This window comes from Rana temporaria, chromosome 6 (assembly GCF_905171775.1).
Source record: "Rana temporaria chromosome 6, aRanTem1.1, whole genome shotgun sequence".
In the NCBI taxonomy this organism is placed as follows: Eukaryota; Metazoa; Chordata; class Amphibia; order Anura; family Ranidae; genus Rana; species Rana temporaria.
The window spans coordinates 192,622,714-192,641,839 of NC_053494.1; the positions used below are offsets into that span (position 1 = coordinate 192,622,714).

The following is a 19,126-nucleotide window of genomic DNA, read 5'->3' on the forward strand; positions in this document are numbered from 1 at the left end:
CCTATTCACGAACGTACGCCCGGCCGTCGCAGTAAAGATACGCCGTTTACGTAAGCCGTTTTCAGGCCTAAAGATATTCCACCAAAAAGATGGCGCAGCCAATGTTAAGTATGGACGTCGTTCCCGCGTCGAATTTTAAATTTTTTACGTCGTTTGCGTAAGTCGTCTGTGAATGGGGCTGGGCGTAATTTACGTTCACGTCGAAACCAATAAGTCTTTGCGGCGTAATTTGGAGCATGCGCTCTGGGATATGTCCATGGACGGCGCATGCGCGGTTCGTAAAAAAAACGTCAATCACGTCGGGTCACGATTCATTAGCATAAAGCACGCCCACCTCTTCACAATTTGAATTAGGCGCGCTTAGGCCGGCACATTTACGCTACGCCGCCGTAACTTAGGACGCAAGTGCTTTGTGGATACAGCACTTGCCTCTCTAACTTACGGCGGCGTAGCGTATATGCGATACGCTACGCCTGCCTAACGTTAGGCTCATCTACCTGAATCCAGCTAAGAAAATGCTTAAATGGATACAGCCGTGAAACCATTGGTACATCATTAAAACATATTTTTAAATGCAAGGTTAGGTACCCAACTTTGATTTATCAGCCTTGCAGTCTTGTACAGCAGAGCTCAGACATGGGGATTGAGAAGCAGCACAGGGAGAAAATCAGTTATGCTTAGGGGTTGCCACCTTTACGTCAAGCCAAATCTGAACACTTTAGTGGCCTGGGACACCTTTGGGTGCTCCAAGGAGAGTAGTAATGCAGTGCGTATAGCCTACTGCAACGAACAGTGGGTGCAGCCAAATTGCTCCCCCCCTCCCCAGTGATGCAGAAACAGATGTGTGTGACTATCTTGGTTATATGGGGAGCCACATTCCAGTCTGAATAATGTGTCCGGGTTTCAGTCTGCCTGAAAACCGAACACATGATTCAAAATCCGAACTGTCGGGGTGAATCCTGGACAGGTGGCAGCACTAGTTATGCTGCAATTCAAGGAACATGCAGCCAGGAGAAGAGATCATAGTCAGAGAGAGATGAGCTCATTGGTCCACTCCTGCTTCTTTCTCCGTCTAGTCACAGAAGCCGTTCTCAACCATATTAGCATGGAGGACCTGATAAAAAAAAAAACATTCAGTTCTCATCGACCCCCTGCCAAAAATTATTATATCTACAGACCACAAGACATTAGTGTGACCTTTATTCCTATTGCTGTAAAAGGAATGTAAACATCTCTTGTAATAGAAACATTAGAGCTCCTCTTTATTGAGAGATATGGGGTCAAAAAGACCCCCAGATCTCTCATTTACCTTTAAGGCCCTGTACTCACGACCAAACATGTCTGCTGAAACTGGTCCGAGGACCAGTTTCAGCAGACATGTTTGGCCGTGTGTAGGCCCGAGCGGACCATTTTCGGGCGGATCGGACAGGTTTCCAGCGGACAACTGTTTCCTGGACTTGCTTTAAAACAGTCCGCTGGAAACCTGTCCCCCCGACATGTACGGTCGTCTGTACAGACCTACCGTACATGTCCGGCCGCCCCGCCATCCCTCGCATGCGTCGAATGACTTCGACGCATGCGTGGAAGCATTTAAAAGGCAGGCCCGCCCACGTCGCCGCGTCATTGTCGCGGCGACACCGCGTCATCGACGCGGCGACACCGCGGACACGCCCCGCGTATTGTTTACGCGCGGAGTTCTGTTCGATGGTGTGTACAGCCATCGAACAGAAGTCCCCGGGCAGACATGTCCGATGAAAACGGTCCGTGGACCGGTTTCATCGGACATGTCTGCTCGTGAGTACTCGGCCTAAAAGCAAAACAAATAAATAATAAAAAAAAAAAGTTATATTGTGAATTAAAAAAAAAAAAATCATTTGATTGTACTCGAGAACCAGAAGTGACGTCAATTTTATCTTGTAGAGAATCACTCACAGTAAATAACGATACCAGGGTGATGGCAGCTAGCTGCTGCTAACACTAGTATTTAACATCAAAGTAATAACTTATATTTACCGTGGGCGGTCGGAAAGTGGTTGGGTGGTATATAGAGCCCTTTGACTTTTGCTCCCCCTCATCACCTATTTGTTTTGGTTTTAGAGAAGTGTTAAAGTATGATTGCCAGACTTATAAAAATGCTGGTTTCCTGGCTGTCATTCTGTCAAAAAGTTTATAGGTCAGTATACAGTTCTGATTTTAAAGTGGTTGTAAAGGCACAATGCTTTTTACCTTCATGCATTAAGGGAAAAAAAAACTTCTGTGTGTAGGAGCCCCCCAGACCCCCCTATTACTTACTTGAGCCCCCTCTCAATTCAATGATGTCCACGAGAGCCTTGCCTCTCCGCCGACTTGCACTCCTGATTGGCTTTTGGCAGCAGCGGGAGCGCATCCGGCAGGAGGGTGGAGCCAAGAGTGCCGGAGAGGAGGGACCCAAGAAGAGGAGGATCCTGTCCACTCTGTTTAAAACCATTACACAGAGCAGGTAAGTATAACATGTTTGTTCTTTTTAGAAAAGAAAAAAAAAAACGTTAGTATCGCTTTATTTTCCACATGCTTAACCACTTCTCTACAGCCCATTGTCATATGACGTCCACAGATGGGATCTCCCATCCTGGGTGGACGTCATATGATGTCCTGGGCTTGCCGGCCTTCTGGGGGGCGCACGCGCACCCACGGCATTGCACGTGACCCGGTGTGCGTGCTCGGCAGCCGCGGTGTCCGCCGGGCACCCGCAATTGTCTGCAATCACGGCAGGACTGTGGATCTGTGTGTGTAAACACACAGATCCACGGTCCTGTCAAGTGAGGAGACCGATGTGTGTGTTCCCAGTACATAGGAACACACATCGGTCTCCTCCCCTTGTGAGTCCCCTCCCCCTACAGTTAGAATCACACACTAGGGAACATATTAACCCCTTCAGCGTCCCCTAGTGTTAACCCCTTCTCTGCCAGTCACATTTATACAGTAATCAATGCAGTTTTATAGCACTAATCGCTAAACTAATGTGAATGGTTCCAAAAATGTGTCAAAAGTGCCTGATATGTCCGTCGAAATGTCACGGTCACAATAAAAATCGCAGTTTGCCGTCATTACTAGTAAAAAAAAAAAATGCAATAAAACTATCCCCTATTTTGTAGATGCTATAACTTTTGCGCAGACCAATAAATATACGCTTATTGCATTTTTTTTTTAACCAATAATATGTAGAAGAATACGTATCGGCCTAAACTGAGGAAAAAAATGTTTTTATATATTTTTGGGGGATATTTATTATAGCAAAAAGTAAAAAATATTGCATTTTTTTCAAAATTGTCGCTCTATTTTTGTTTATAGCGCAAAAAATAAAACCCGCAGAGGTGATCAAATACCACCGAAAGAAAGCTCTATTTGTGGGAAAAAAAGGACGCCAATTTTGTTTGGGTGCCACGTCGCACGACCGCGCAATTGTCAGTTAAAGCGGCGCAGTGCCGAATTGCAAAAAGTGCTCTGGTAAGGAAGGAGGTAAATTCTTCCGGTGCTGAAGTGGTTAATCCATGTCATTGTCAATGATGGACCAAAGGATCAACATGACAGCCAGGCGGCTAGTATTTTAGAAGGAGAGGCCAGCAGAGTTTCTTTCTCATGGCACATATACTTTTATTATTATATCCTTTTTTTAATTACAGCAGAATAGTTTTTTTCTTCAAGATAGTTCTATTTCCCAACCTCACAGTAGGCAGTCTAAGCAGTTTCTATTATTAAATTGACCATAGCTAAGAAATAATAAAAAAATGGAGAGTTTTGGCTCCCATGTATGTTTTAATTTGTGACGTCGTCTGATGAATACATCGAGCCTTACTCATGTTGCTTTCGGAGCATTCCCACACAGCTTGTATATTGTGTTTGTGCTGAAATTTCTCTGGAGGATAAATGTCTTGTAAAACATTCTTGCTCTGCAGCATGAACGAATTATTAAACTCCAGAGCATTGGAGGAGAAGTGGAGTGGAGAAAATAATTTTTTCATTAAAATGCAGTTTGTATTGATAGGACAGATTACCGGCATTTGATGAAATGTGAAACTTGGATCTGTGCATATCACTAAATCAGTGCAAGGTTTGTTTTGGCATTGAGCAAGGACTGAAATAAACTTCATGGCCAGTTAGTTCACCTACAACTGATATAACGGACTTTGCCAGTCTGTTTTTCTTTTGTTTGTTTTTTTATGATGGCGCTAACATTGTATTATGCTTAATTAAAGCCCAACGCCCGGCTCCAGGCAAAAAAAAATCAAAATCAAATTTGACCCTTACAGTGGAGCTGTGCCAAGTGTTCACTTCTCCTTTTTGTCTAGGGGTTTGGAGAAGGGACATACAGTATCTCGCACAAGTGAGTACACCCCTCACATTTTTGTAAATATTTTATTCTATCTTTTCTTGTGACAACACTGACGAAATGACACTTTGCTACAATGTAAAGTAGTGAGTGTACAGCTTGTATAACAGTGTAAATTGGCTGTCCCCTCAAAATAACTCAACACACAGCCATTAAAGGGGTTGTAAAGGTTTACATTTTTTTTAAAATAACAAACATACCATACTTACCTCCACTGTGCAGTTAGTTTTGCACAGAGTGGCCCCGATCCTCATCTTCTGGGGTCCCTCGGCGGCTGTCTCGGCTTTCCCCCCGCATCAGCTAACCCCCCTGGGAAGCGCTTTCCCAAGAGGGTTACCTTGCGCGCACGCGCTCCTGTGTCCTGTATTCAGCATCCATAGCCCCACCCCCCCGCCCTCTCATCATTGGAGTTGATTGACAGCAGTGTGAGACAATGGCTGCGCTGCTATCAATCTATCCAATGAAGAGCCAAGAAGCCCGGCCGAGAAGCCAGCGCGTTTACGACGTGGGACTTTCGAGGGCTCAGGTAAGTAAACAGGGGTCCTGTAAGCAGTGAATGTTTTTTCACCTTAATAGGATGCATTAAGGTGAAAAAACGCAAAGCTTTGCAACCCATTTAATGTCTAAACCACTGGCAACAAAAGTGAGTACACCCCTAAGTGAAAATGTCCAAATTGGGCCCAAAGTGTTAATATTTTGTGTGGCCACCATTATTTTCCAGCACTGCCTTATCCCTCTTGAGCATGGAGTTCACCAGAGCTTCACAGGTTGCTACCGAAGTCCTCTTCCACTCCTCCATGACAACATTAAGGAGCCGGTGAATGTTAGAGACCTTGCGCTTCTCCACCTTCCGTTTGATCAATAGGGTTTCGGTCTGGAGAAATGCTTGGCTAGTTCATCACCTTTACCCTCAGCTTCTTTAGCAAGGCAAAGGTTGTCTTGGAGGTGTGTTTGGGTTCGTTATCATGTTGGAATACTGCCCTGCGGCCCAGTCTCCGAAGGGAGGGGATCATGCTCTGCTTCAGTATGTCACAGAACATGTTGGCATTCATGGTTCCCTCAATGAACTGTAGCTCCCCAGTGCCGGCAGCACTCATGCAGCCCCAGACCATGACAATCCCACCACCATGCTTTACTGTAGGCAAGACACACTTTTGTACTCCTTACCTGGTTGCCGCCACACATGCGTGCCACCATCTGAACCAAATAAGTTTATCTTGGTCTCATCAGACCACAGGACATGGTTTCAGTAATCCATGTCCTTAGTTTGATTGTCTTCAGCAAACTGTTTGTGGGCTTTCTTGTGCATCATCTTTAGAAGAGGCTTCCTTCTGGGAGGACAGCTATGCAGACCATTTTGATGCAGTGTGTGGTCTGAGCAATCACAGGCTGACCCCCCACCCATTTAACCTCTGCAGCAATCCTGGCAGCACTCATACATTTATTTCCCAAAGACAACCTCTGGATATGACGCTGAGCATGTGCACTCAACTTCTTTGGTTGACCATGGCGAGTCCTATTCTGAGTGGAACCTGTCCTGTTAAACCATTGTATGGTCTTGGCCACCGTGCTGCAGCTCAGTTTCAGGGTACACTCACTACTTTACATTGTAGCAAAGTGTAATTTCTTCATTGTTTTCACATGAAAGATATAATAAAATATTTACAAAAATGTGGGGGTGTCCTCAATTTTGTAAGAAACTTTATACCGTATTTACCTAATCCTCTGATTCTTTTTCTGCAGCATGCTGGCCTTGTTGTGTAGAATCTCTTAACCCCCAACAGTGATCAACACGATTCCATGCTGATGACTAAATGATTGGGAGCTTGCTCTACAGCAGCACATAGAGAGAGCAATATGAAGAACAAGCTAACTAAAACATGCATTCTCTAGGGGCCATATTCTCAAACAAGTTACGCCGGTGTATCTACTGATACACTGGCGTAATTCGAAATTCCCGCGGGCGTATCATTGTTTTGTATTCACAAAACAAGATACGCCGGATTTAGGCTAGGATCCGACTAGTGTGAATCACTTACACCGTCGGATCCTAAATGCAATACTACGTCGACCGCTAGGTGGCGTTTACGTTCAGGTCTCATTTGTTTATGCAAATGAGCCTGATACGCCGATTCCCGAACAAATTTGCGTTGCGTAACCGTCGCTTACGTCGTTTGCGTAAGCGTAAGGTTACCCCTGCTATATGAGGGGTAACCTTACGCCAGTCCCACGTATGCCATGTTAAGTATGGCGTCGGGTCTGCGTCGTCTTTTCCCGTCGGGTACGTCGTTTTCCTAAGTCGTTCTTGAATACGACTTTACGTCAATGACGCACACGTCGGCGTCATTGACGTTTTCTGCCGAGAACTGGAGCATGCGCACTGGGCTATTTTTAGCCTGGCGCATGCGCAGTTCAATCGAAACGGGGGCGCGCTTAATTTAAATATAAGCCGCCCCCTTTGAAATATGCGGGGATACGGCGGGCCTTTTACACTACGCCTCCGCAAACTACGGAGCAAGTGCTTGAGGAATACGGCACTTGCTCCAGTAAGTTGTGGCGGCGTAGTGTAAATAGCCGAGGCCGCCGCAGATTATTGGAGAATCTGGCCCTAGGTGACTATCCTGATGTTTATGGGTAACAGCATAAACCTTATGCTGGGGGAAAATGATTGGCTATTTGGATTTTTGGCAATGGTTTTGCTCCCTCCTCCTTTGCATGCTTGGGTGATCTGTTCATGCATATGTTATTGGTTTGGCAGTCGGAAGGTTTGACCACCATTTGATGTCTATGGCAATTTTTATGGTTCAATATCTAATAATTTCCTGTTCTATTATTAGTGTAGGTCTCAACCTAGCCATGCTCAAAACAGAGATATCATTGTGAGGACTGTCAGAAAGATTTATCAATTTGAGAGCTAGACATTGACACAGTGAAATTTAATGTTAACTGATCCAGCGAGGAGGAAGTCCCGTTGACATATGATGCTAACTCATTTGTCACCGAGGGTCTCTGCTGGGCTTCTTAGCTTTCCCAATAATCCTGCTCATGTTTTCTTAGACTGTGATGTGAGAAGCCACAGAGGGCGAAGGCTTGTGGCAGAAGGTAGCTAGTCCCATGAGTACACGTTAACTGTTCCTGTAAAGCACACACATTATTGAAATACATACAGTGCATGGTTTAGCATTCAACATTCTGACAGATTTTGAAGAATTGCAAGACCTTTCAGGCTATGCCAGGCTAGAACTTGTAGTTTGTCTGGAAATCATTGGTTGTCCATATGCGGTACATCATTGACATAAAGGGAAATTAAAAGAAACTTCCATTCAGGATAAAAATCAGGGGCTATGCATACATACTGCATGTTGCCCTTTGAATTTCTTGGCTTGCCAGCAATACCCAACCCAAAGGTACAGGGGTTGTACAACAATATGGAAATACTAAATGATCTGCATGATCTGCAGGACACTGCCTTGTTTATTGGTTTTCACAAAAATAAACAATTACCAATTCATTATAACTCTTAATCAATAAATATATTAAAACTGTAAACAAGATCAGTGGGGCACTTTCAAAACATCCCTTTGGCGAAAGGGCAACCCCCCCCCCCCAAGCCTCCTGCTTAAATAAGGGTCCTGGGAATTTCTGGAATGTTCTGGGGGGGGTCAGGTGCCCTTAAATGACCTATCCTAGAGGACCCCCCAGGCTTAAAAACTCATACCACCACCATCCCATGAGGAAAAGGGGGGCCTTAACACAGGCTATCCCCCCCTTTCCTCACATTCTTTTGCTTCTGCTGTAAGCCCGTGTTAGCAAAAACTGTGTGGAGGGAACTCCATGAGCAAAACATTCACGGGTGACCTGCAATTGTCACACCACTAGTGACTGATATTAATGCTCAGAAGAGGATAGCGTGGTGCAACACCCATAAATCGTGGACTATCGATCAATGGAAGACTGCAATTTGGTCCAATGAATTGAGCTTTACACTGTTCCCAACCACTGGACGTGTTTACGTGTGTCGAACACCGCCCCAAGCTTATGACCTGGACTGTCTTGTGCCAACGGTAAAGCATGGTGGTGATGCAATCATGGTTTGGACAGCTATATGTTGGTATTCTGCAGGCCCCATCATCACCTTGAAAGGTAGAATTACTGCCAGTGACTATGTACAAATTTTGGCCAAGCATGTGCACCCCATGGTGCAGACATTGTTTCCTAAAGATAGTGCCATTTATCAAAATGATAATGCTCTGATTCACAGAACACAGCTGGTGTTGTCAAGTTGTAGTTTGGCAAGCATGCAGTCTTGCACCTTCCCTGGGTGTCGCAGTCGCTAGACCTCAATATCATAGAGCCACTGTGGTCAATAGTGGAGAACAAGGTTCAGTCTCATTTTCCACCTCTGACATTTCTGCAAGAACTGGAAAGATATTTGCATGAATAGTGGTATCAGATTACATTATCCACCATCCAAGACTCATATTTGTCAATTCCCAGGAGAATTCAGCAGGCCAAAGGCGGTCCAACACCATGTAAGTCAATGATATTGTTCTTTTACCTGGTGTTTCCATATTTTTGTCCAACCCCGTACCTCACAGCTGACTGCTTGCTACTTGGTACAGGAGTTTGTAGATGGGGTATAAAGAGAAGAGCTCACTGGTACTGCTGAGGGAGCAGTATGAAATTACAGGTTGCCTTTCTTTCTACATTGCCCTCCGTAATCTCCATTATTGTATGACTGAGTGTTAGGTTCTCTCCTTTATTTCAAAATATACAATTAGGTAAATTTGCGCTAATTTGTTTGAATGCGACTGTAAAACTGTGATAGAGATGTTAAATTGTAATATCCACTGGGACCAGGTCAGCTTTTTTTTAAAGGATAACTTTATTTAAAGTTGATATTTAAATGGTCTACCACCAGTGTAGCCTACATACTAAAATACTTTTAGGTAGATTCAGGTACATTGGCATAAGTTTAGGGCGGCGTAGCCTAGCCTGTTTAGGCTACACCGCCGTAAATTAGTTAGGCTAGTAGTGATTTTCAATCTACTTACCTGCTAATCTGCGGCGGCGTAGCCTCAAACAAGCGGGCATAAGGGCGCCTAATTCAAATGATTTGGAGGGGGTCGTGTTGTATGGAAATGAGGCTTGACCTCACGTTTTTGAAGTTTTTTGTCACTGCGCATGCGCCGGGAGACTACATTTCCCAGGGGCGCATTGCGGCTAAGTACACCGTACGGGCCTATTGATTTCGACGTGGACGTAAACGACGTAAATCCCGATTCGCGGACGAATTACGCAAACGACGTAAAAATTTAGAATTTCGTGGTGGGAACGGCGGCCATACTTAACATTACTATTCCACTAGAGCCTAGCACTAACTTCATTTACATAATCTACGCCGGCCGCAATGGAAGCGCCATCTAGCGGCCACCAGAAAAATTGCAAGCTAAGATAGAACGGCGCAAGCCGTCCTATCTTAGCTTTGTTTAAGCGTATCTCTGTTTGAGCATACGCTTAAACATAGGGCGGTGTAGATTCTGAGTTAGGCCGCCTTATCTGCCGGCCTAACTCTTTCTGCCGGCCTAACTCTTTCTGAATCTACCTATCTTAGAGTCTGACACAGCCTTGTCAAGACAAGCAATCCAGCTGGGTCAAATGCCATGTGCACTACCTGGGAGATTGGAAACTGGTGCTCTGGACCAAATGCCTTTTGAAATGTTGGAATAATCCTCTGATACAATGAAGCGGGCTACATAGTAATATCCATTGGAACAATTCATTATTGGCTACATAGAAGGTTACGGCAGTAACATGCCAAGGTGTTTTGGCTGAAGCCTTACTCATAATGCTGACTAAGGCTTTGGCCGAAACAAGTTGGCATGATACTGCTGTATCCTGCTATGTAGCCAAATAAGAATTATTCCAATATATGTTAGAGTAGCCGGTTTCATTGTATCAGTCAGGGTGTTTCTCTTAAAAAAAAAAGTTTTGCAGGACCAGCATAGTGAATAACACAGGAGTGGGGCTGAAGGTATGTAATTTAGTATGTGGGCTACAGTGAAGGGGAAAGGGGTATGTTTATAGGACAATTTTACATATAATTACGTTTTCCTGAAGCCCATCTGGGATAGTACTTACATTCCTCTCTGATCCGGCGATCTCTCCTTCAAAAGGGTCCCAGCCGATCCTCATCATACTGTGCATGCATTCCCTGGTCATTCTATAGGTTGGCAATTCTCATGGTGGCCTCCAGTGGTCCCTATGAGTACAGCTTACCCAACGAATGGGGCCATGATGCGCATGCGCAGTATAAAATTAGTTGACTGAGACCTTGTCGAAGGAAAGATTTCTTGATCGCAGAGGGGGATCAGTATTGTTCAAGTACCCTGTATTTAGGGTGGTCTAGAGATTTAATAAAGAATATCTTCACTAATGGGTAAAGTTGACCTTTAAATTATAATTTGTGTTTTATACCTCTCAAGGAATTCAGTGGTGAGATCTGTTGCATCAATTACTATGAATTTGCATTCTGTAGGTTGGTGCTTTAGATTGTTATATTATGAAGAAAGACCCAGGACTGGAAACCTTCTGTGATGAGTAGACGTGTGTCAGGATAATGACGTGGAATGTTTCATGTAGTCATCAAAAGACATGAGACGAGCTGCGGTGGCTCAACGCGATTGGCACTGCGCTGACAAGCCATTCACCTCTGCAGCTAGGGGTTCGGATCCCGGTCTCAGCTACATGTGAATTGAGTTTGGTGGTCTCAGCCCGGCTCCCGGTGGGTGTGCTATGCGAGGTAAGCCTGTGCTTAGTACGCCCACCCCCCTCCCACAAAAAAAACACCACACTTACACGCACTCGAAATTGGGTTAACATGCACGCACTTTGACCACGCGGTCTCTAAAAAAAAAAGAGAGGCGAAGGACTAACGGGGCTGGTTGAGCGGGCTAGATCCTCTCACTCCCTTATAAGGAGTCCCTCTGCCTCGTTGGGCTTCAAAGCGGAGCATGTAGGGCGGGCTGTGTGGGAGGACCCCCTCACGCACCCGCCATTGCCACCCGGGGCATGGAGAAAGGTGGCAGATTGCCTCTGGGGGAGGCCTGCCTACTCCCAACTCCTGCAGTCCGGCTCCTCTCTCGAGTACACGCACAAAATACACTTTAAAAAAGAAAAAAAAAAAGACATGAGACCAGTGAGTGACATAGGCCATCGAATTCCACCTGAAACCCAACTCTAACTGTAGGGTGTACCAATATAAAATTTGGACCTATTGAGGGAATGTTATATTGCAGTCTAACTTTCAATAATAGCTAGATGTCAGGGCATTGTGTGACATAATCCAGAGAGGCGCCCCCTCCCCAGTAAAAATGACTTTCGGGCCTTTTCGGATGGCGTGTTTATGCCGACCTTCCATGCCATGTTATTTTGCAGTAAATCAGGCTCCGTGGCAGCTATTTGAGAACGTGTTAATCCTGCAATGCCATGGTTTTTTGCTGGAGGTCCTCTTCCGAAGCCAAAGGTGCTCAGTTCATGCTTTTCAACACTTTGTAAATTGTAGGAATGTTTTGAGAAATTCTGACAGTCCTTTCTGGCGTTTTTTTTTCGAACTGGCTGCTCTAGAACTTGTAACAGGAAACAAACAGTAAAACATGGATATCAATCATATGGAATTACTTAAACTGGAGTTGTATGTACTGCTGGGGGTACTCCAAAATGAACAAGGAGGTGTGCTTCAAGGCCGCTTTTATGGGGTATTGTAATCGAAAGCATTTCATTTAATAAAAATTGCAGTTTAAATATCTGTCAGGCAAGGCCGATCTGTGGTCTTTCTGGCAGTTTAGAAAACACCACCTTCTGTTTTTGTTGGATAGCCAAATCAAATACAGCATAGCATGCTTTACTTGTAGAGAATTTAACAAAACAAAAACTAGTTATAAAGTAGATGCAAACGGTAACTGAATGACAGTTTACTAAATCACACTGTCATAAACAACTGCCATTTTTATTTTAAATAAAATACTGGTAGTTTTAGGTAGATTCACAGACAATCGCCTAAACTTGTGGCAGCGTAGCTTAGCGTGTTTAGGCTACGCCGCCGTAAGTTAGCGAGGCAAGTACATGATTCTCAATGTACTTGCCTGCTATGCTATGGCGGCGTAGCCTAAAGCGGGCGGGCGTAAGGGCGCCAAATTCAAATGTGTGTTAGGGGGGCGTGTTGTATGCTAATAGTGCGTGATCTAACTGCGCATGCACCGGGCGCCTACATTTCCCAGTGTGCATTGCGGCTAAGTACGCCGCACGGGCCTATTGATTTTGACGTGGACGTAAACAACGTAAATCCCGATTCATGGACGACTTACGCAGACGACGTAAAAAATTCAAATTTCGACGCGGGAACGGCGGCCATATTGACATTACTATTCCACTAGGGCCTAGCTCTAACTTTACGCGGCCTATCTCTTACGTAAATGGCGTAAAAGTACTGCGTCGACCGGGCGTACTTTCGTGAATCGGCGTATCTCCTCATTTACATATTCTACGCCGACCGCAATGGAAGCGCCACCTAGCGGCCAGCCTCAATATTGCAATCTAAGATAGGACGGCGCAAGCCGTCGTATCTTAGATATGTTTAAGCGTATCTCTGTTTGAGCATACGCTTAAACATAAGTCAGCGTAGATACTGAGTTAGGTTGGCTTATCTACTGATACGCCGGCCTAACTCTTAGGCCCCATACACACGGGAGAATTTATCCGCGAATACGGTCCAGCGGACCGTTTCCACGGATAAATCCTCTCAAAGATATCCGCTGATTTCGATGGGATGGAGTGTACACACTATCCCATTGAAATCCGCGCGGAAATCCTCTGGCGATGACGTGTCGCGCCGTCGCCGCGATTATGACGCGGCGACGGGCGCGACGCTGTCATATAAGGAATTCCACGCATGCGTCAAATCATTACGACGCGTGCGGGGAATCCCTTTGGACGGATGGATCCGGTAAGTCTGTACAGACGAGCGGATCCATCCGTTGGAATGGATTCCAGCAGATGGATTCGTTGTGCAGCACAACAAATATTCGATCTGCTGGAATCCATCCCAGAGGAGATTTCTCCGCGGAAAGAGATCCGCTGGCGTGTACACACCATAGAATCTATCCGCAGAAACCCATTTGCTGGGATTTATCTGCGGATGGATTCTATCGTGTGTATGGGGCCTTACTGAATCTACCTACTTATAACTAAGAACATTTTTATTTTTATTTGAAAATGTTCAGTCTTTTTTCATTTGTTTAGCAAAAAATAAAAAACCTTAGTGGTGATTAAATACCACTAAAAGAAAGCTATATTTATCTAAAAAAAAAAACGATAAAAATGTTTGGATACGGCATTGCGTGGCCGCGCAATTAAAATTCAAAATGCAACAGCACTGAAAGCTGAAAATTGGCCTGAGCCGGAAGGGGGTGAAAGTGCCCAGTAGGCAAGTGGTTAAAAATGTCATTAGCGTGTTGATGAAGGGGCAGGGAGGAACCAGGGAAGGAAAAATATAAGCAGAATAAATGTCAGCTTTAAGTTAGCCAATCAAAATGCATTCTGCAAAAGTCAGTCTAGCACATGATGGATTGTGATTGGTCTCCGCAGTGCAGCTGTCATAAGAGAAATATGAGGTCTGCCATTAGTAACCTCCTAATGAAGAGGACAAATGTGATAGGGGTGGGGGGAGGGGCTGTCTATACCAGCATAGAGAACTGAAGCTGAAAAATAAAAACAAAGGGCCAGATTTACAGAAGAAGTACGCCGGCGTATCTGCCGATACTCCGGTGTACTTTCAAATTTGCCGCGTCGTATCTTAAGTTTGAATCCTCAAACCAAGATACGACGGCTTCTGGCTTCGATCCGACAGGCGTACGGCTTTGTACGCCTTCGGATCGTAGGTGCAATACTTCAGCGCCCGCTGGGTGGAGTTTGCGTTGTTTTCCGCGTCGGGTATGCTAATTAGCATTTTCCGTCGATCCACAAAGGTACGCGCGGCCGTCGCATTCTCTCACGTCGTCGGCTTTTCCCGGCGTATAGTTAGAGCTGCTATTTTGTGGCCTATATTTAGACCTGCCATGTTAAAGTATGGCCGTCTTTCCCGCGTCAAATTTTGAATTTTTTTTTTTTGCGTAAGTCGTCCGTGAATAGGAAAGGACGTAACGCACGTCACCGTTCAGTCGGTGCGACGTCATTTCGCGCAAAGCACGGCGGGAAATTTCAAAACGGAGCATGCACAGTACGTTCGGCGCGGGAACACGCCTAATTTTAAATGATCCACGCCCCCTACCCAGATCATTTGAATTAGGCGGGCTTGCGCTGGAGGGATTTACGCTACGCCGCCGCAACTTTACAGGCAAGTGCTTTGTGAATCAAGCACTTGCCCGTAAAACTTGCGGCGGCGTAACGTAAATGCGATACGTAACGCCGCCGCAGATGTACCTGAATCTGGCCCAAAACATTTACAGTAGAGGTTGATTTTGGGCATTTCCAAGTGAAAATTCCATAATAATTATAAAATATGAAGGACAATTCAGAAGAAAAGCAAGGGACAAGGGAACTGGAATTCCTTATTGAATGAAGCTGGACTTTCCAACATGGCTGGTGTAGCAATTATGTTGTTCTGATTCTCTGACACAAGTGGAGGCTTCCTTTAAAATACTCGGCTTTTTCCATTGGCTGAAATCTTCTTTAGACAATAGTTTTTTTTTTTTTTTAAATGCATGTCAGAAATTACATTCCCCTGTAATGAAACGCCAGGAATTTGCATGGCATTGCTGCTCTTCTCGCCATCTTCAGTGTCACTCTGATCCAGATTTCAATAACTTCTCTTCGGAGATTGCACTGTTGTCGAGGGAAGGGACAGCCTTGCCTGACAGATCCCTCGTCTTGAGCTTTGATGTGCTGTCACTGTGACATTTGTGCACATCAACAGACAACAATGTAAACTCATTTCCCAGGGCCTTGATGGCGTTCTCATAGCGGAGCCCATGGCGTGTGACACACAAGAGTACTTTAGTCACTAATCAGATAGATACACTGGCAGAGCGTTTACACAAAATAATGAAAACAGCTGTTTAGATACCTTAACACTCAAGCCTGTGTTTGTTATTGATCTAGCCGTGTGCATGCGTGGCTCCCTGTGACAGTCAAGACCCTTGTAATGGTCCAGCAATAAAAGCCGCACATTTTACAATAAAATGATTTGCTTTTTCAGTTCTTCCTATTTGGCCAAAATAAGCAAAGGAGAGACTCATATTTTAAAATTAAAACATGAAGGCAAAATAATTGTTTAATATGAAGAATGCTTAATATATATATATACTCACACACACAATATATATATATATTGTTTAATATGAAGAATGCTTAAAATATATATATATACTCACACACACACTGTATAAAAAATCTATCTACACACACTGGCCCGGATTCAGAAAGAAGATACAACGGTGTATCTCCTGATACGCCGTCGTATCTCTGAGTTCCGTCGGTCGGATCTATGCAGCTGATTCATAGAATCAGTTACGCATAGATATCCCTAAGATCCGACAGGTGTAAGTGTCTTACACCGTCGGATCTTAGGCTGCAATTCCCGGCTGGCCGCTAGGTGGCGCTTCCGTATCTTTACGCGACGAATATGCAAATGAGCATTTATGCCGATTCAGAAACGAACAACCGCCCGGCGCTTTTTTTTACGTCGTTTGCGTTCGGCTTTTTCCGGTGTATAGTTACCCCTGCTATATGAGTGAGGGGTAGCTAATGTTAAGTATGGCCGTCGTTCCCGCGCCGAGTTTTGAATTTTTACGTCGTTTGCGTAAGTCGTTTGTGAATACGGCTGGACGTAATTTAGGTTCACGTTGAAACCAATGACGTCCTTGCGACGTCATATAGAGCAATGCACACTGGGACATTTTACGGACGGCGCATGCGCCGTTCAAATAATACGTCAAAAACACGGGGTCAAACAAAATTTAAATAAAACACGCCCCCTACATCCCCATTTGAATTACGCTGCCTTACGCTGCAACACATACGTTACGCCGCCGTAACTAAGGGCACAAGTTCTTTCTGAATAAAGAACTTGCGCCCAAAGTTAAAGCGGCGTAACATATCAGAGATACGTTACGCGGGCCGGACAGATACGCCAATGTATCTGAATCTGGCCCACTGTGTGTATATATATATATATATATATATATATATATATATATATATATATATATATATATATATATATATATATATATATATATATATATATATATATATATATATATTGCGTGTATGCATATATATATATATATATATATATATATATATATATATATATATATATACATATATATATATATATATATATACATATACACAGTGGCCCGGATTCACAAAGCACTTACGCCGACGGATCTCGAGATACACCGCGTAAGTGTAACTATGCGCCGTCATATCTGTGCGCCGTGCCCACAATCTGAGATACGCCTGAAAATAGGCTTCCTATGACCGACGTAACTTGCCTACGCCGTCGTATCGTAGGCGCATATTTACGACGGGCGCATTTGCCACTCCCATTGATTTTCTGTGCACATATGCAAATGAGGGAGATACGCCGATTCACAAACGTAGTTGCGCCCAGTGCATCATATACGCGGTTTGCGTAAGTCGTACGTCCGGCGTAAAGTTATTCCCCATATAGGAGGCACAACTCATGCAACGGTATGGACCAGGGAACACAAGCCGTTGTATCTTTTGTTGTTTACGTTGTACGTGAATATGACTAGGCGTAGGTTACGTTCACGTCGTAGGCAGTGATTCGACGTTTCTTAGGCAGTTGTTTCGACGTGATTCTGAGCATGCGCACTGGGATGCGGCCACGGGACGGCGCATGCGCCGTTCATTTTAAGTACTTCTATGACGCCTGCCCCATCATTTGCATGGGGTCACGCCTCATTAGCATGGCTCACGCCCACTTCCACCTCCGCTGACTTGCGCCGAGGAAACCCAGCGTATCTTTAACAGCGAGTGGGAGCAAGTGCTTTGTGAATCCAGTGCTTGCCTCTGTGCGCTGCGCCGGCGTAGCGTAAAAGAGATACGCTATGGCGGCATAAATATGCGCCGATGTCTGTGAATCCGTGCCTGTGTGTGTAGATAGATTTTTTTTTTATACAGTGTGTGTGTGTGTGTGTGTGAGTATATATATACCCACTGTGCCCAGAGGGAGTAGAAAATGTCCCGGCATGAATGGGAGTAAACAGTATTTCAGGCTTGGTGGTCAGTCTAAATGAAGAAAAAAATAATAATATGTATAGCATCTCAAGAATAGTGCCCCATTGTTGGTGTCAGTTGGAGAAATAATTTCCCATTGTTGATGTTGGAGGGATGGTGTCAGAGGGAGGAATAGTGCCCCATCGTTGATGTTGGTGGTAGGGATAATGCTCCATCATTGGTGTCAGTGGGGTGAAGTAATGCCCCATCATTGGTGTCAGTGGAGTTGTACTGTGGCAGGTTGGCTCTCCTGGGAAAAATCACCATGATTGTACCGCGATATCCACTGGTCACCCGCGATCGCTCCTGAGAGAGACGGAATGGGGATCTGTGAGTGTAAACAGACAGATCCCCGTTCTGTCAGGGGAGGAGGTTAGTGATTAGGAACAGCGATCTATCTCCTCCCCCAGTCAGTACACCCTCCCCCCCACAGTTAGCGTCACCTCCCAAGGGAACACTTAAAGCGGTGGTTCCCCCTAAAACGAATTTCTAACAATAGATTCGTAAGACCCGTTACACTGCGGGTAGGCTGGCTTTTTTTTTTTTTTATTCGTACATACCGAGATCTCCCCGTCTCGTCCCTAGGCGGTGGGCGGAACTAGTTGATTGACGTTCCTCGGACGGGCGCGTACGTGACGTCACGACTTTCCGAAAGAAGCCGAACGTCGCTGCGCATGCGCCGTATAGAGTCGGCTCTATACGGCGCATGCGCAGCGACGTTCGGCTTCTTTCGGAAAGTCGTGACGTCACGTACGCGCCCGTCCGAGGAACGTCAATCAACTAGGAACGCCCACCGACAAGGAACGAGACGGGGAGATATCGGTATGTACTAAAAAAAAAAAAAAAAAAAGCCAGCCTACCCGCAGTGTAACGGGTCTTACGAATCTATTGTTAGCAATGTGTTTTAGGGGGAACCACCCCTTTAACTACATGATCGCCCCCTAATGTTAACCCCTTCCCTGCCAGTTACATTTATACAGTAATCAGTGCATTTTCATAGCACTGATCGCTGTATAAATGTCAGTGGTCCCAATTGTTTTTACCAAAACTATGTAGAAGAATACATATTGGCCCAAACTGATGAAGAAATTCGTTTTTTTGGATAATTATTATAGCAAAAAGTTAAAAATATTGTTTTTTTTTCTAAATTGTCGCTATTTTTGGGGGGTTTATAGTGCAAAAAATAAAAACCACAGAGGTGATCAAATACCACCAAAAGAAAGCTCTATTTGTTGGGAAAAAAAATGTTGTTTGAGTACAAGGTCGCACGACTGCACAATTATCAGTTAAAGCGACGCAGTGCCGAATCGCAAAAAAATGGCCTGGTCATTAAGGGGGCAAATCCTTCTGGTCCTTAAAGTGGGAGTTCACCCAATTATGTTTTTTTTTATCTTTTCCCCTTAGATTCCTGCTCGTTTTGTCTAGGGGAATCGGCTAGTTGTTTTAAAATAT

General features: G+C 44.7%; 1 protein-coding gene across 3 annotated transcripts in view; it reads left to right on the forward strand.

Moving 5' to 3' along the window:
- The window catches only part of GTDC1 (glycosyltransferase like domain containing 1), a 351,630-nt gene that overhangs the window by 112,618 nt on the left and 219,886 nt on the right, over positions 1-19,126 (forward strand). The gene's annotated exons all lie outside the window — the stretch shown is intronic.